We start from the raw sequence: 6,592 nt of genomic DNA on the forward strand, positions 1-6,592 counted from the left end.
ACCCATTCGAGTCGTCTCTAAGCATTATTAGTTTCCTTTTGTTTGTAATTACTAAACTCCAATGTAGATGGCACTACATGCATTGCCAGGCTATGATAAACCGACACGTATATGAGATTGTTTTCGTGTGATGGTCTACTTGTTAAAAAACGATACAACAAGAAGAAGCGTACTAAACAATGATATAAAAGAGTAATTTCAAACATAAAAACGGTAATTTGCATAGTACTATAACCTCTCATCTCCTGCTAGTTTATTGTTTTATGATAGAGCCGGTAAATGCCACAGACGACTGTGCCCCTTCCCCTTTCACCACTCCCAATGACGATGGCCAGGTGGTTAGGGCGCTCGACTCGCAATCTGCGGGTTCGAATCCCCGTCACACCAAACATGCTCGCCCTTTCAGCCGTGAGGGCGTTATAATGTGACGGTCAATCCCACTGTTCGTTGGTAAAAGAGTTGTCGATGGGTGGTGATGGCTAGTTGCCTTCCCTCTAGTCTTACACTCCTAAATTAGGGACTTCTAGCGCAGATAGCCCTCGTGTAGCTTTGCGCGAAATTCAAAAAACAAACAAACAAACCTAGTGATGAATTTTCCGTGAACTATGTGTGGGTGGGCAGCAACAGTATTATGTTCTAGCAGTAAGCTTTATCGTTGTATGCTGATTTTGTCTGACGGGTAATTTTATGCCAGCTGGTATGGCATCCCATAACAATTTGATTACCTACATCGGTGGTTCTGAATCCACGGAACTCTTCTGCATCAAATTTGTTTATTCATTCAAAAAAAAATTCTACAATAATTATAAATAAATATCAATAATTTAAGGTAAAGTACGTGTGCTTAACACAGCTATATACCCACGTGCAAAGCATGAAAAATTACTAGAGCCAATTACTCGGGCACACACACGTACACATAACGAGAAGCGTGATCTCTCAAATAATAAAAGTTTACATGACTCAAGCACCTGTTTGAACCTAATCACACTCGCTAATTTAAAACAATGTAGTGACTTGTCGTGTCATCATGAAACCAGTTGTACTAATAAAGGAATATAATGTAACTGGATTGCAATTATGTGACTTTACGTATTAGATTATGTGGAACCCTAGTATATCGCTGAAACCCTGGATGTCTGTCGAGGAACCCCGTTTGAAAAGCGCTGACCTACATCGATGATAATTTGAAATAAAAATATTGCTGTAACGTATATTATCGTTGGGCGGGTTCTTTTTAATTAGTTTGGTGAAAGTAACCTAACGATAAATAGTTTAGTTATTTCTTCAGTGATGATTGCTATAGGCTGCGTTCACTTTGACGCAAGTTTTAGGCCTAAATTCATAAACAAGCTTTTCAACATTGACTCTGAGACTACCGTAGATCTAATGCACTAAAAACGTTTAGCAGGCGTTTACTGAATTGATAACAAACCTGACTAACTTATTAAATTAACTTCTCTCGGTCAATACTAATCAATCTTCCACACATTGAGTATTTGACTACATTTTACATCAATACTCAGTAAATATCCCATTGAACTAACTCAATACATCACCCTTACTTATAAAGTAATATATCTATCTAGGTATTAGTTAAAGTTTCTTAACATCATTTGCCCTCTAGCTAATATCTAAATTAAAATATTAAAAAATATAGTTTACAACAGTTGTTAATCTGTAGTAAGCCAAATGATTAGACTGTTTTTATCAGTTGTTAATCTGTAGTAAGCCAAGAGATTAGACTGTTTTTATCGGTTGTTAATCTGTAGTAAGTCCAGTGATTAGACTGTTTTTCTCAGTTGTTAATCTGTAGTAAGCCAAGAGATTAGACTGTTTGTATCGGTTGTTAATCTGTAGTAAGCCAAGAGATTAGACTGTTTTTATCGGCTGTTAATCTGTAGTGAGCCAAGAGATTAGACTGTTTTTATCGGCTGTTAATCTGTAGTAAGCCAAGAGATTAGACTGTTGTTCTCAGTTGTTAATCTGTAGTAAGCCAAGAGATTAGACTGTTTTTATCGGCTGTTAATCTGTAGTAAGCCAAGAGATTAGACTGTTTTTATCGGTTGTTAATCTGTAGTAAGCCAAGAGAGTAGACTGTTTTTATCGGTTGTTAATCTGTAGTAAGCCAAGAGATTAGACTGTTGTTCTCAGTTGTTAATCTGTAGTAAGCCAAGAGATTAGACTGTTTGTATCGGTTGTTAATCTGTAGTAAGCCAAGAGATTAGACTATTGTTCTCAAGCTTTTATTCCACCTCAGATTCAACGATCAAAGTTCATATTCTGTTCTTTCCCTACCTTTTCACAATTGAAGATGTAGTAGTAGTAGTAGGATCCTCATTTTCTGGTTAAGATCTGGTTTTCGTAGTTTTTGGAAATTTTCTGGGCAAGATGGATGACACGGAAGATACTGGAAACATTTTCTTAGACAGCGGTTAGTAACACTTGTGGCCTCGTGGTTAGCATACAGGCCGTGACTAGGAAAGTCCAAGGTTCGAACAACGATATGCCACTGAACACGTTCCGGACTTTCGCCTTGGAGTCTTTATAACAGTGACTATTAATTCTGTTATTCGATTAAAAGTAACCGCGTAGGTGGCAAATGGTGTCGATTAGATGTTTGTCCTCTGATTAACAGTTTTGAATCAGTAACACCTACGTTCAAGCCTTGGAGGTCCCTGACCTGGTCACATAGACCATGTTCTGTTCAGGTTGACAATTTCAGATTTATATTGTTTGCGCTTTATAGGACGTATCTTTGTATGAACATGTATTTTCTTTTGTTTTGTTGAATTTCGCGCAAAGCTACTCAAGGGCTATCTGCGCTAGCCGTCCTTAATTTACAAGTGATAGGCTAGAGGGCAAGTAGCTGGTCAACACCAACCACGGCAGACTCTTTGGCTACTCTTTACCAACGAAAAGTGGAATTGACCGTCACATTATAACGCACCCAATGCTGAAAGGGTGAGCCTGTTCGGTGACGGGATTCGAACCCGCGACCCACACATTGAGAGTCGAACACTCTAACGACCAGACACGCGTTTTATAACTATGGTTTTTCACAGTTTTCATTACAGTCAAAGGTACACCTTAAGTTGTACAAAAAAGGGGACCCCAAATATTGAATAACAACAACAACAAAAATCGCTAGAGCTCGTATCTCTAAAGCGGCAAAAATCCAAAAACATCTACCTTTTAGTTTTTTTTTTTCTCCTGTAATATTAACACACTTCTAGCAGTAGTTACTTTCAAAATTCAATCACTCAATTTTGTTTTACTTTACTTATTATATTACTAGAGAAAAATGTGTAAATTTGTGGTAGAAAATGACCACCAATATATAAAGTAAATTTTCCACAGCAGAAAACAAACGAAGACTAAAAGCGCACATGTTTACACATGAGTAATCTAATTCCTTCGTGTTTTTTTTACTCGGGCTAATGTTACGTGTGTATAAACACGTGCATATGAAATAGATTCTTCCGTTTTAAGTGGTGTGAGAAACTAGTACACGTCAACTTTTACTGGAGTTATTTGCAATTTATAAGAAAGACGTTCTATTTAACATACTCTCCTTGGAACTACTTTTTCCATTTGAAATCGTACTCACTTTATAATGAGTACAAAAGTAGTGCCTCGCATATCAGTTAGCAAAGTAACAAACTTCTGTGAAGGACGAGGTCATTCTTAGACTATACACCGTTTCCCATATGTACTATTGTACAAAATTAGGTATTTAATACCACATTTAAAGAGACAAAAAGCATGAAGGTCCATTGGAGCTGTACTGTGGGAGTGGACGAGTATGTGGTCAGTGTTTATTATTAAGATTCCGGTTGTTTCGGCCATCTCTCTCTCACGAATGAAACCCTTGATTTCGAGCTGTGGCTGGCTTATGAGCTTCAGTCAACTTTAAATCTTTGTTATTGTTTTATTAACGTTACTAGAGATATGCTCAGCTTCATCGCAGTGTTTTTTTTTGTGTTTTTTTTAGTCAAGTGGTCATTTTTCGTAACATGCAATAAGACAAGTGACAATAAAGCACTGTGGGTCGAACAATTACTAAATGCATTAAGATAAGTGACACACTAAAGCATTATGTGTCAGACAATTACTACATGTATTAAGACAAGTGACACACTAAAGCACTGTGTGTCGAACAATTACTACATGCATTAAGATAAGTAACACTAAAGCACTGTGCATAGAACAATTACTACATGCCTTAAGATAAGTGACACACTAAAGCACCGTGGGTCGAATAATTACTACACGTATTAAGACAAGTGACACTAAAGCACTGTGTGTCGAACAATGACTACATGTATTAAGATAAGTGACACACTAAAGCACTGTGCATAGAACAATGACTACGTGTATTAAGACAAATAACACACTAAAGCGTCTTAATGCATGTAGTAATTGTTCGACGCACAGTGCTTTAGTGTCACTTGTACTTAATGCATGTAGTAATTGTTCGACCCACAGTGCTTTAGTGTGTCACTTATCTTAATACATATAGTAGTTGTTCGACCCACAGTGCTTTAGTGTGTCACTTATCTTAATACATATAGTAATTGTTCGACCCACAGTACTTTAGTGTGTCACATGTCTTAATACATATAGTAATTGTTACATGTACAGTGCTTTAGTATGTCACTTGTCTTAATACATATAGTAATTGTTATATGCACAGTACTTTGGTGTGTCACGTCTTAATACTGTTCGACCCACAGTAAGTGACACTAAAGCACTGTGGGTCGAACAATTACTACATGCATTAAGACAAGTGACACTACAACAGCTCATTCTTTATTTTCATGAGTAAAACAAATTATATTACGTTACACGTTTGTTTGTTTGTTTGAAGTTATGCACAAAGCTACACAATGGGCTATCTGTGCTCTGCCCGCCACGGGTATCGAAACCCGGTTTCTAGCCTTGTAAGTCCGCAGACATACCACTGTGCCACTGGGGGGCTACGTTACACGTTATCTATTTATCTGCGAGAAATCCAGATTCAGAATAATTTTATTATGCTTATTTTATCTTATGTGATATGACCTTGGCCAAAATGTAAGCATATTTTGTAACAAATAAGATCATTATTATTAAGATTGAATACAGATAAACTTAGCGCTTTCAAACAGAAAATTGTATGTTATATTTAACATCTATATATGTAATTTGCATAATTAGACAGGTTCTATGGACATCAAGAACGATTTATTAGGACAGCAAACAATTTTGTCAGAAACCTGTAGAAAGATGTGTAATTCAGCATTTCATCTGTCACGACAAAACCTTAACAAAACATATATAATGACGAAATATAACATCAAATTATTATAAGTAGCCTCTGTGACCTTATATCAGTTCATATTAAACATTCAGTACTTGGTTGGTCCTCTTCATACATTAATAACCTTTGCAAGATGACGTGGCATGCTGTCGATGAGGTTATTGATGTAATTCACCGTGATTTTATCCCAAATTCACTAGAAAGCGCTGCAACTCACCTACAGTAGCTGATTTAGGCCCATGATTAGTAATTTTCAGGCTCACTTCTGCCCAACAGTTCTCAATGGGATTATAATCAGCAGATGTTGCTGGACATGACAATCTTGTAACGTCTTCCTGTTCGAGTTAATCTTGTACAATATGTGCACTATGGACAGTGGCATTGTCATCCTGGAACACAAAGTTATTGCAAACCTTGCCCCAGTGTATGACAGAAATATCGTCTCTATGTGGTGCGCGTAGGAGGCGCTATTGACGTTTTCTTGGAAGATATGAAGAACAGTGTTTTTCACTATGATTAATAGCTGCTCAAACATATACTGCACCACCTCCTCTGGTAAAGACAGTCTTCCTTCATCTGTTCTACAGGTAAACGACGAAAACGAACCCTACCATCAGCTTTAACAAGCCAGAAACAGGACTCATCTGAAAAGATAACATGTCGCCAGTGTCCTAACTGTAAGTTGACATGCTGTTTTGCCCAAGTAACGTGGTGACGGCAGTGAATTCTGGTTAATATCGGTTAGCAAATAGCCCATATTGCAAAATGACATTGTTTGGTCAATCTCCTATTCACCGTTCCTCTGGATAACCTGGAATGAATGTGTTCATGCCATTCCTGTCATAATGTGTTGCAAGACTTTTTTCGACTTTGATGTGTTAACCTGATCAAAACAAGGTCATCTCGAGCAGTAGTTTTCGGCGTCTACCAGTAGAATTCCTGGAACAACATTTCCTGTAGTCCGATGACGTTTTAGGATTCTGGATACAGTACACTGGGGGTACCCTACTGTTCTATTAATGTCCATTTGCTTCATACCACTTCTGTACAGTCGAACAATTTGACGCTCTATAACTTCTAGCACGTGACGAGGCATGACTCTACACCAAGTACAGATAAATTTTCTGAAGAAAGCGTTAATCTGTTTCAAAAAAAAGATTATACTAAAAATACACACTTTTATACAAAACTGGTGTCTATGTGTGTTTTGACGAAAAGTGCTCAAAACATCTTATATAGACCATGATAACAACTCGTACGTGTTTGTCCGATCACACGCTACCTTCTCTG

Source organism: Limulus polyphemus, unplaced genomic scaffold (genome assembly GCF_000517525.1).
Source record: "Limulus polyphemus unplaced genomic scaffold, Limulus_polyphemus-2.1.2 Scaffold5165, whole genome shotgun sequence".
Lineage (NCBI taxonomy): Eukaryota > Metazoa > Arthropoda > Merostomata > Xiphosura > Limulidae > Limulus > Limulus polyphemus.